General features: G+C 38.6%; 1 long non-coding RNA gene across 1 annotated transcript; it reads right to left on the minus strand.

Annotated features, from left to right (window-relative positions):
• Positions 1–5,693: 5,693 nt before the first annotated feature.
• On the minus strand, positions 5,694–12,623 carry LOC127964050 (uncharacterized). The gene is made up of 5 exons (XR_008154988.1): positions 12,402–12,623; positions 11,928–11,999; positions 11,702–11,837; positions 7,914–8,083; positions 5,694–7,648 (listed from the first exon to the last, which is right to left on the minus strand). It is a non-coding gene; the product is annotated as an uncharacterized LOC127964050 (long non-coding RNA).
• Between the last annotated feature and the right edge of the window lie 129 nt (positions 12,624–12,752).

Genomic DNA, 12,752 nt, shown 5'->3' on the forward strand with positions numbered 1-12,752 from the left:
GCACCGGGCCTCATCTACAAACACTGTTCCTCAAACTCTAACATACATCTCAACAACTGATCAGCCTCCACGCACCGGGCCTCATCTACAAACACTGTTCCTCAAACTCTAACATACATCTCAACAACCGATCAGCCTCCACCCTCATCTACAAACACTGTTCCTCAAACTCTAACATACATCTCAACAACCGATCAACCAACCTCCACACACTGGGCCTCATCTACAAACACTGTTCCTCAAACTCTAACATACATCTCAACAACCGATCAACCAACCTCCACGCACCGGGCCTCATCTACAAACACTGTTCCTCAAACTCTAACATACATCTCAACAACCGATCAGCCTCCGCGCACCGGGCCTCATCTACAAACACTGTTCCTCAAACTCTAACATACATCTCAACAACCAATCAGCGTCCACACACCGGGCCTCATCTACAAACACTGTTCCTCAAACTCTAACATACATCTCAACAACCGATCAGCCTCCACCCTCATCTACAAACACTGTTCCTCAAACTCTAACATACATCTCAACAACTGATCAGCCTCCACCCTCATCTACAAACACTGTTCCTCAAACTCTAACATACATCTCAACAACTGATCAGCCTCCACCCTCATCTACAAACACTGTTCCTCAAACTCTAACATACATCTCAACAACCGATCAGCCTCCACCCTCATCTACAAACACTGTTCCTCAAACTCTAACATACATCTCAACAACCGATCAGCCTCCACGCACCGGGCCTCATCTACAAACACTGTTCCTCAAACTCTAACATACATCTCAACAACCGATCAGCCTCCACACACCGGGCCTCATCTACAAACACTGTTCCTCAAACTCTAACATACATCTCAACAACCGATCAGCCTCCACACACCGGGCCTCATCTACAAACACTGTTCCTCAAACTCTGACATACATCTCAACAACTGATCAGCCTCCGCGCACCGGGCCTCATCTACAAACACTGTTCCTCAAACTCTAACATACATCTCAACAACCGATCAGCCTCCACGCACCGGGCCTCATCTACAAACACTGTTCCTCAAACTCTAACATACATCTCAACAACCGATCAACCAACCTCCACGCACCGGGCCTCATCTACAAACACTGTTCCTCAAACTCTAACATACATCTCAACAACCGATCAGCCTCCACACACCGGGCCTCATCTACAAACACTGTTCCTCAAACTCTAACATACATCTCAACAACCGATCAGCCTCCACGCACCGGGCCTCATCTACAAACACTGTTCCTCAAACTCTAACATACATCTCAACAACTGATCAGCCTCCACGCACCGGGCCTCATCTACAAACACTGTTCCTCAAACTCTAACATACATCTCAACAACCGATCAGCCTCCACCCTCATCTACAAACACTGTTCCTCAAACTCTAACATACATCTCAACAACCGATCAACCAACCTCCACACACTGGGCCTCATCTACAAACACTGTTCCTCAAACTCTAACATACATCTCAACAACCGATCAACCAACCTCCACGCACCGGGCCTCATCTACAAACACTGTTCCTCAAACTCTAACATACATCTCAACAACCGATCAGCCTCCACACACCGGGCCTCATCTACAAACACTGTTCCTCAAACTCTAACATACATCTCAACAACCAATCAGCGTCCACACACCGGGCCTCATCTACAAACACTGTTCCTCAAACTCTAACATACATCTCAACAACCGATCAGCCTCCACCCTCATCTACAAACACTGTTCCTCAAACTCTAACATACATCTCAACAACTGATCAGCCTCCACCCTCATCTACAAACACTGTTCCTCAAACTCTAACATACATCTCAACAACTGATCAGCCTCCACCCTCATCTACAAACACTGTTCCTCAAACTCTAACATACATCTCAACAACCGATCAGCCTCCACCCTCATCTACAAACACTGTTCCTCAAACTCTAACATACATCTCAACAACCGATCAACCAACCTCCACACACTGGGCCTCATCTACAAACACTGTTCCTCAAACTCTAACATACATCTCAACAACCGATCAGCCTCCGCGCACCGGGCCTCATCTACAAACACTGTTCCTCAAACTCTAACATACATCTCAACAACTGATCAGCCTCCGCGCACCGGGCCTCATCTACAAACACTGTTCCTCAAACTCTAACATACATCTCAACAACTGATCAGCCTCCACGCACCGGGCCTCATCTACAAACACTGTTCCTCAAACTCTAACATACATCTCAACAACCGATCAGCCTCCACCCTCATCTACAAACACTGTTCCTCAAACTCTAACATACATCTCAACAACCGATCAACCAACCTCCACACACTGGGCCTCATCTACAAACACTGTTCCTCAAACTCTAACATACATCTCAACAACCGATCAGCCTCCACCCTCATCTACAAACACTGTTCCTCAAACTCTAACATACATCTCAACAACCGATCAGCCTCCACGCACCGGGCCTCATCTACAAACACTGTTCCTCAAACTCTAACATACATCTCAACAACCGATCAACCAACCTCCACGCACCGGGCCTCATCTACAAACACTGTTCCTCAAACTCTAACATACATCTCAACAACCGATCAGCCTCCACACACCGGGCCTCATCTACAAACACTGTTCCTCAAACTCTAACATACATCTCAACAACCGATCAGCCTCCACACACCGGGCCTCATCTACAAACACTGTTCCTCAAACTCTGACATACATCTCAACAACTGATCAGCCTCCGCGCACCGGGCCTCATCTACAAACACTGTTCCTCAAACTCTAACATACATCTCAACAACCGATCAGCCTCCACGCACCGGGCCTCATCTACAAACACTGTTCCTCAAACTCTAACATACATCTCAACAACCGATCAACCAACCTCCACGCACCGGGCCTCATCTACAAACACTGTTCCTCAAACTCTAACATACATCTCAACAACCGATCAGCCTCCACACACCGGGCCTCATCTACAAACACTGTTCCTCAAACTCTAACATACATCTCAACAACCGATCAGCCTCCACGCACCGGGCCTCATCTACAAACACTGTTCCTCAAACTCTAACATACATCTCAACAACTGATCAGCCTCCACGCACCGGGCCTCATCTACAAACAAAAGAGGAAGATCAAGTCAGCTATAATAGTCACAGGTGAGTGCAGCAGTTGGATTCTGAGAAACCAGATCTATCTGAGGCTGAATGATGAATTCTGTTGAATAATCTCTAGGAGATATTCAGCAACGTGATCCACTATCTAGTGTTTTGAAATATATTCTTATTCCTTATGATCATCTGAGTTGGCTGATAACCATGCCAGCTTGGTTTATTAGGAGAAGCATTAGGTTTCCAAGAAAACAAGTTTTGAACTAATAAGAACTGTTTCTTGAGCAGCAAATCAGCATATTATGTGACTTGTAAATTCAGCTTTGCCATGTTCATAAAATAAATAATATTTAAAATTGTAATAACATTTCAATAATTTATAAGTGTTTGGTTATATCAGTTTATTTGTTATTTTCTAAAATTAAAGTTCATGCATTCCAAACAAACAATAGTGTTTTTTTATAAATAAACATTGTTATTAAAAATTAACATTACGCAGATTTAACATTAAATTAATTCATTTATTAACTAAGTAAGAATAATAATGCTGAGAATACATTACCAATTGTCAGCAAATTAAACTATTGTAAATAGTGACTGAGTTGCTTGACTGAACAATGAAAATAGTTTGGTGTTGGGCTTCACTGAGCACTGCATGAAATGACTGTCTGCCCTACAGAGAAAAGAGAATAAAACTGGCTAGCCTGTGTCCCTGATTGATACCAGGTCATGCTTGTTGTTGTTGCTCTGTGCAGTCACATCCACTAGGACATGCAGAGCAAGGCCGGCTGAGCTGTTTCCTGCTATAGAGTCATCTGGTCAGAAGTTATAATATGATGTGGCTGGCCAGAGGGCGGAACCGGCGCCAGTCTACTGACCTCGGGTCAGTCAGCATGAGGCCAGAGAGCAGGAAGGATCAAGCGTACTGACCAGCAAGCCAGCCTCACTGAGCAAAGCCAGCCACGTCACTGTAAGACTTAGCCAAAACACCGCTGTGGTTAATAGGCTTAGAGAGAGAACTAGGGCAGAAGCGCAGCACGTACTCTCGGCTGTGTCATGTTTGATCTCAGTTATCAGTGGAATGAACTAGGTTTTGCTCTAGGACACAACCTCGTGGCTCTAATTATAACGCTAACCTCATACGAACTACAAACAATACACAATACATACAATCATGACTGTACAGGCTGCTATAATAGATTGATAAATGAATTCCACACCATACAGATGTGACATTTCATGCTACCATAAACAATTTAAATGTATATAGATAACATATTAAAATAAAGTTTTTATTTGCAAGTTCAAAGTGTTATAGACATGAATTTATTAATTTGAATTATTTTTAATATATCTATATTAAAAGCCGTCTGTGAAGTGAGTGAGAATCATGGGAGCCTGTTTAACAGGAGCGTCTGTAAACTTAATGGCCCAATTGTTTTAGGAACAACAGTCTTTTTCATTATGAATGCATACACAAAGGACAGCAAGACTTCATTAGAGAAGAAGAACAGTGGGCAGAAACAGAAAATGCATGATAGGGACGGTCAACATTGAGAAGGTCTGTGTCGAAACAACATAGAACTACTTCTGCAAAGTGACAGCAAACCTCAGTATGCACAATTGAAGACAGTATTTCCACAAAAACGCACCACAGAGAACTTCACAAAGCCGGCATTCATGAAAAAGCTAAAACACTAATAATAGACACACCAATGCTAAAATGCAAAAAACAAAAACAAGAACAATATTGTCATGATCATAAAACCTGAATATTTGGAGCACCAGGGTGAATTTTAACATCTGCCCTGGCCAGTTCAATTCTCTGAATGAATATTATCAAAACACTATGGACAGTTTTGGAGAGAAGAGTAAAACGTTCCCAAGTCCCCCTTTAAATAAACAACAACTGCAATTCAATGAAATGGTAAATAACTGTTTTCTATTTGAATAGATTCTAAATCTAATCTTTTACTGTGACAGCAAAGCTTTCTGCAAATCATTGTAATATGATTCTAATATGATTTGGTGCTCAAGACTCATTTCTTATTATTATCAATGTTTAAAACAGATGATTTTGGTGGAAGCCAGGGTTTCCAGGGTTCTTTAATAAATAGAAAATGTTTAACAACAGCATCCATTTGACAAAAATCTTTTGTAATATTCTACATTCTACTGTAAGTGATTCATTTAATGTATCTTTGGACAATAAACAGTTGCATGTCTACGTGGAGGCCAGGGGTGGCACCAGAACACCCACCCCCACCCGAAATTTGTATGTCCACCCCAGGTGCCCCCCCCCCTTTCAGATGTCTTGCGATAGGCTTGTTTTTAGTAAATTTCTAACTGCATCTGGCAGTGCTACCTCAGTAACCCCTCAACCCCATTACACAATCATTCTCGCCCCATAAAAATAATGAACTGATCCTTACGTAACATCATTAATAGGAAGTGACACCATACAACTCTTCTGAACAACATTGTGAGCAGACATAGGCAAGTTAACTTCTTTTATAACTATAACATAAATTATATTGTGATTGTCAAGCTTAATGACTCATTACATCTTAATTACATCAAATAAAGATAGAAAATGATTACTTGTGAAAATTATCCTTTTTTTATTTTAACAATATAGATAATTTCTTAATATCATGCATACCATGTGCTCTCCTGTTATTCACTACATTTAGGTCAGGGGCCGTTATTTATTATAATTATTATATTTGATCAAGTATCTTATCCCACATGCATATGTTGAATGTAGTAATGTCCATGTCAAAGCTGTGTGTTTGTGTTCTTCCTAGATTTTCATATCTCAGTGTTCAGTAAATTCAACAAACAATGCCACATAATGACAAGGTGAACAAAGTTGGAAAGGTAGTGTCAGTGCATCAGTTTTCAGATCTCTCCATCTCTCAGATTTGTACCTTGATACAATCCTGTCTCTGAGGTATACAGACAATGCCTTGGACTTCATGGCTTGGTTTGTGCTCTGACATGCACTGTTACCTGTGGGACCTTCTATAGACAGGTGTTTGCCTTTCCAAATCAAGTCCAATCAACTCAATTGACCACAGGTCGACTCGAAACAAGTTGTAGAAACATCTCAAGGATGATCAGTTGAAACAGGATGCACCTGAGGTCAATTCGGAGTATCATGGCAAAGGCTGTGAATACTTATGTACATGTGATTTTTTTTTTTTTTTATAAATTAGCAAAGATTTCAAACAAACTTCTTTCACATTGACATTATGGGGTATTGTTTTAAGAATTTTGTGGAAAATTATTAAATCCATTTTGGAACAAGGTTGAAACATAACAAATTGTTGTTATGAAAAAGTGGAGCGCTGTGAATACCTTCTGGATGCACTATACAGGCTTGTTGTATGTTGGTTTAAAACCAGAGCCTGTGTTCTTTATTTTATGTAGAGCTCTTGAAAGAGGTGTGGGCCATATATTGAATGCCACACAAGTTATATGTTTTATATATCATGACCTATTGAGTCAGTTTATTATCTTCTAATGTATGCTGTTATTGTTGTTTAACTGCAGTCGGGTTAATAAAACGCCGTTCAGTTGCAATTTATATCTGTTGTCTTTCTTGGTCACATAATGAAATACAGCGTTTATAGAAAATCTTACAGTGAATTGGAGTAAAAAAACAACTATTTACATGTTAAGTTCTATTTGTCTCTTCAACCCCATGACCATCTTCAACCCTGTTATCCTAGTCTCAACCCCGTCACACCAAAAGTTTATGAAAAAATGATTTAATGCTTGTTGAACTCTGAAATGTTCAATGCAATTATAAGAAAACTGATTTTAGTTCAACTTCTGAAGTTTACCCACTTCTTTGATCAAACATTATGAGGTTGATGTCACACAAAATTCAATTTCAGGCTTTAGTATATCAAAACTGTGAGATTTTGTGTAATTTTATATTTGGAAATACTGAGGTAGTGTGAGGACATCTGATTAACAGGAAAATGTGGATTTCATAACAAATACATTTTATGATCATATTCAGAAAGCTCCATAGGGTCCATAACAGGGTTGAAGATTAATAGTGCCCATATCTTAAAATAATGACCAATAATAATAGGGATTTGATACCTGAGGTGGGAAAATATGTTTTTCAGGAAGTTAAATATGTCATTAATGCTGTGGGGTGTTCAGAAAATTAAATTGCAGATTTGTGGAGGTTAACTGTCTTTATGCCACTCACCAAAACACTCTGGTTGAGTGCAGCTCCAACTGATCCCATCCATCAGCTTACACAAGTGAGCGTGCCATGAATTTGCCACCTGTACACCCGCACACAATACAATGAAAGATATTTCACAGAGACAGATGTCTCAATGTGTGCTGATGGTGGGTTTGCCTACAGAGCGAATGGGCAATGTCAGGCTTGTTCTGCTTCAGAAACACATCAGCCATAAGGAAATAACCTCCAGTCATCTCTGTGCTGCCCAAACCAAACATCTCACTGGTATAGTACACCTACACATAGAAAAAAAAATACATATAGTCAGTTATGTACAGTTAATACACAGATTAATAAATCATTTAATAAAAATTTGGTACATTTATAAATGCCAGTACGCCCCAATTGACCAATCAGAATTACATATTTCAAAGGGCCTTGCAATATTCTTAACAATATACTAATATATATTACACAACAGACACACATCAGCAATGAGTCATAGCAGATAATTATGTACATGCAATCCAATAACAGTGTTCCACATGTTTTAGGACTCACGTCATTGGCAAAGAGAGGGAGAGCAGATGTGTATTTTCCCATGGCAGCATGCAGGCGGACCAGGGTTCTGTGTAGCTGATGAAGGACAGTGTGACTGCAGCCTGGTCTTTTCACTACTGTCCACTGGGCCTTAGACAGATACTCATGTGCCTGGGAGAGAGAACCTAAACCTAAACACACATCAACAAAAGTAATGAACAAGAGTTTCTTGATGCCTCTTGAATTTAAGTGAGCCTAGCTATTAGAAGTTCTTTTTCCAGTGTTTTAAAGATTCCTGTCTGGATTGCTTCTCTGTCAAACAGAAGATGAAAGCAGCCACTGTGAATTCTCAGCATACAACGCATTGCATCTATCCACATAGACAGAAGCTTAATTATCAGGGGTGTGTCTCAATCCGCTCCCTTATTCAACAATACAGTGCCCAGGGAGTTGGCCATTCCTAGGGCCATTGTCATCATCAAAACCATTCCATGTTCACTCCCAAGAAATCCACTGAATCCACCATAAAATCTAGTGAGCATCAGCTGCTCACTATATTCACTTACTGGAAATGTCATCTTTTTTGCAGTCTCTCTAGTTGTGAGAAGATGAGTGCAAGTGTAAATCCATGAAGACAAAGCTATGTTTCTGTCTTTAAAACCTTTTATTCTTAATATTCACAGAAGAAAAACCACCCTGCAAACTTTTAATGACCATAAAAGATTTAAGGGTTTTTATAAAATGTAATAATTAAATAATAATACGTTTTTATAATTTAATTCATTATAATATAATTAAAAGGAAAACAACATTTATTTGAATTAAAAACTTTAATTTATGAATGTTCTGCAGTTTTGTAATAATTTTTTAAAATGTTTTTAAAAGAAGTCAAATGATCAGAAAAGCTGCATTTATTTGATTAAGAAATAAATACAATGAAAAAGTATTGTGAAATACTACAATAACAACTGTTTTTATATAAAGTTCACAGAATGGCATTTGTTTGAAAATGAAATTTTTAGTAACATAAATGTCTTTAATCTCACTTTTGAACAATTTAGTACATTCTTGCTGAATTATAGTATTGATTCTTATAAAGGTTTTTACTGACTGTTTTATTTACTGTATACTTTAATCATTTTGCTTAATTAGGTTGTTGTCTGAATCTTATGTTTGCACATTACCTGTTTAACATAAAAAATGCAGGGCAGGCATATTTTATAACAGCTGTTAAGTAGATGCACTATATGCATTATACAGTGAGGTTGTTTATTAATACCAGATGCATTTTAATGCACAGTTTCTTTTCACAGAAACAGAGTTGCAGCTCATGACAAAGAGCTTTCAATGTAAGAGTTTTTTACTCAGACAGTACACATCTGCATGACCAGTCTGCCACATCCTGAATTACATAACAATTGTCTCTCTCTACAGTTCATGTCCAAGCACCGCCCTTGAGCCCACCAATAGACCATCCCACAGGAAGTTAACAGGGCTCTCTGCCAGCCTCCGATTTTAGCAAACATTTGTTTCCATTCTCTCCTGAAGTGGAAGTTATTTGCTGCCAGCCTCCAGAGAGGTTGAGAAAGTGAAGCAAACTGTGATGTCTACCTGTGGCTTTAAATCTAATGGATCTTAAAGGGGTCATATGATGATTTCACATTTTCCTTTCTCTTGCGTGTTAAGCTGTATGTATGGTGCATAATGAAGACCTGTAAGGTTGCAAAGACTAAAATCTTGAATCCAAAGAAATATTTTTTATAAAAGTTAAGAGTCAACCACACGCCCCTTAAATGGCTCATTCAAACACGCCCCCACATGTCTACATCACTAAGTGGGATGATTTGCATAACGCTGCCCAAATGTTCATGCAAAGAAAGAAGGTGTAACTTTTATTCTCAGAGTTATCACAGCTACCATTTTGTGGAGACACTGTATGTTTCATTGTGAAAGTGAAACTACTTTCTTTGGTGGTCCAAAAGAAGACATAACTAGAAATCTGCACAAATATTTGTGTGTGCCACACATTTTATGGAGGATGAGGACTGTTTCCTGAACCAGTAGCCTACGATGCGTCTGTGGCACAAAGGCTGTTTCTATAAAGTGGGGCAGTTCTAACTTTGCAAAGACAGTCTGCCGCTTCTGACTCACTATCTGTAAGTACGTTTTTTTATATTCAAATAATTTGCCAATGATGATTCAAACGCGAGTTTTGAGCAGTGTAGGGCAGACTCGTTGTGTATTGTTTCTCCCATCACAAATGCAGATACAGTTTTCTTTTTACGCAGCATGATACGCAACGCAACGCTAAAAAGACAGTATAAGTCATTATAATCAGTAATTATGTCCCCAATGGATGCAACAAATGCCTTGTTTGTAACAAGTTTTATTGGCTTTATCTCATCGTGCTGGGAGAAGGTGTTCTGTCAGAATGGGTTTGCAACCTTTTCAGCATGATGTGCTATTTTTTATTTTTCTGGTTAACCATTGTGCCAAAAACCCCCACGAAAACCGCAGGATCTACCACGCTCCCTCAGCCACTCCTGCTCCTCCAAAGACAACACTGCAGAAAACACGGGTTTGTTTTATCCCACTTTTCTTAGTTTGTGTTTAATATAACAGAAAACATTAGCTTTCCTGCTATGTTGATGTTTCTAATGTCACAACAATGTGTCTTGAACATGTTTTGCATTAAGTCTGACACTTCTCTTTCTTTCTGGAATTATTGCTTCAGTAGATTTTATACCTAGTTCTTCTCAACATTTCTAGCTGTATTTTTAAACGTTTAGTCAAGCAACAATATATTATCTCATGTATGTCTAAAATTGGGGATTAAAAATTAATTTGTTCTAAGTAAAAACTGTAACATTAGGCTATTTTTTATTACACTTTTCCAGGTTACAAAGGAAATAAAACTTTATTTAATAAATTCATCCATTTAACAAAATTACTAAATATAATTAAAAAATATATAATAATTTTATATAATCATATAACTGATTTAAGATTTCTTTATGAAAACTTAGTATTGAAGAATAGAACAATACTGTTCATTATGTTCATATATTCGTTATGAAGAAAATTTGTTAGCCTAGCCGATTTGTTAAGTTGATTTAAAATTCTTGATAACAAATTTTAAGAGGTTTAAGGTTCAGAAAAATGGAATTAGCCTTTAGTCTATATATAGGCCTTTTATTAAGACTGCAGATCAAAATAAAACATTTCTTTATAATCTTTAAAATGAGAGAAATCACTGCCAATTTATTGGCTAGTCTATACTTTGCAGAAAAAAAAGTTTTGCAGTTAAAAAATTTGCAGTTAACTGATGAATTAAAAGAAAGACAATAAATAAATAAATCACAACAAAAACAATCGAGAGTTTTCTTGTAATGAAGAAAAAAAGATATTACAAAATTACAAAATGAATCCTAAATGATTTTGACAGTGAACACATCTTCATTGCATAACTGCATACAATCACTGGTGGCAGTCCCAAATATTAAATGTGTTAAAAAAATCTTTGTGAAGACGACTGGCAACAATTGGTTCTTGAATTCTAAGATTATAATCTTTAGACAGCACACACTATGCAACTTTTTCTGACAACTGCACACAGCAACTGAGCCCAACTGGAACAGACATGGTCCGACTGGGCACGATCAGTTGTCAATACCAAATTCCATTCATAATAAGCATGACAATTGTGTAGTGTGTTCTCAGCTTAAGAGAGATTTAAAACTGGTATAGCATTGTGTTTCTATGTATGTTTCACCTGTATTAGCCTGTGCGAGCAGTAGATAAGCTGGTACCTGTTCAACAGGACAGGATCCATACACTCGCATGGCCCAGCGCAGGAATAGGAGAGCAGCCGGTAACAACATCCTGGAACCGCTTCTTGGACATCCACTTCTGCGCCTCTGAATATGCAATCTCTACTAGATGTTTCTAGTGTCAAAAACACACAAAACACAGACTGAAATATATGCCCTGCTGGCATTCCATTTGCCCCAATTTATGTGTTGAGTGCATTCAAACCTGTTTCTTCGATGTTTGTGGTGGTGCTCGCGGTCAGACTGCAGTGCACAATTTAATATGATTTTAGGCCATCTGGTTTACAAGAAGGGAAGTGTCCTCATAAACCATCTTCACACTGTAATACCTATGTCATTATACACATGTGTGCCTCATAACCCTGTACTCAGACACACACACACAAACACACTCACACACAATAACGTGTTCCAAATTGTAAAGCAGTCTCCTTTTATGAAACAGACACAAAATAAAGCAAGCCATTCAGGTTCGAAACAAAATAGCTGAGCAAATACAGTATTTTCATATTTAATTTAACTATCGCTTTAATGGCTGCCCGTCAACGAACATTCTGTTCTGTCCAAGATATATCGATATGTATTTGCATGTTGACACTGTGAGACCGTGTAGAGAGCTGTGAGGATGGTGGCGTCTTTAAAAACAGCAAGTGAAAACGCATGCACACAAAACACATACATTTTCCAGTCATATTTCTTTCTCTTTTCTCCTGGTTGGCTTTAAGCACGCATGGCTGGCTATTCTCTTCCCTCTGCACATAATTTCTCCTCCAGCTGTTTGAACTCGTTCAACCTTTCCATTTCTGCAGTAACTCGGCCAAGAAGAATGTGCGCATGACTTGTTTGTCTACAGTGCCACCTGCTGTCTACACGCGCAATTACACGATGGAGCATTATATTACTTGTTGGTTAACACAGGGGCTGATTCCGTGAAATCGGTGCCTTTTGCGTCCCTAACAAATAATCAGTTCTGTAACTATATATATATATATATATATATATATATATATATATATATATATATATATAT

This window comes from Carassius gibelio, chromosome B8 (genome assembly GCF_023724105.1).
Source record: "Carassius gibelio isolate Cgi1373 ecotype wild population from Czech Republic chromosome B8, carGib1.2-hapl.c, whole genome shotgun sequence".
Lineage (NCBI taxonomy): Eukaryota > Metazoa > Chordata > Actinopteri > Cypriniformes > Cyprinidae > Carassius > Carassius gibelio.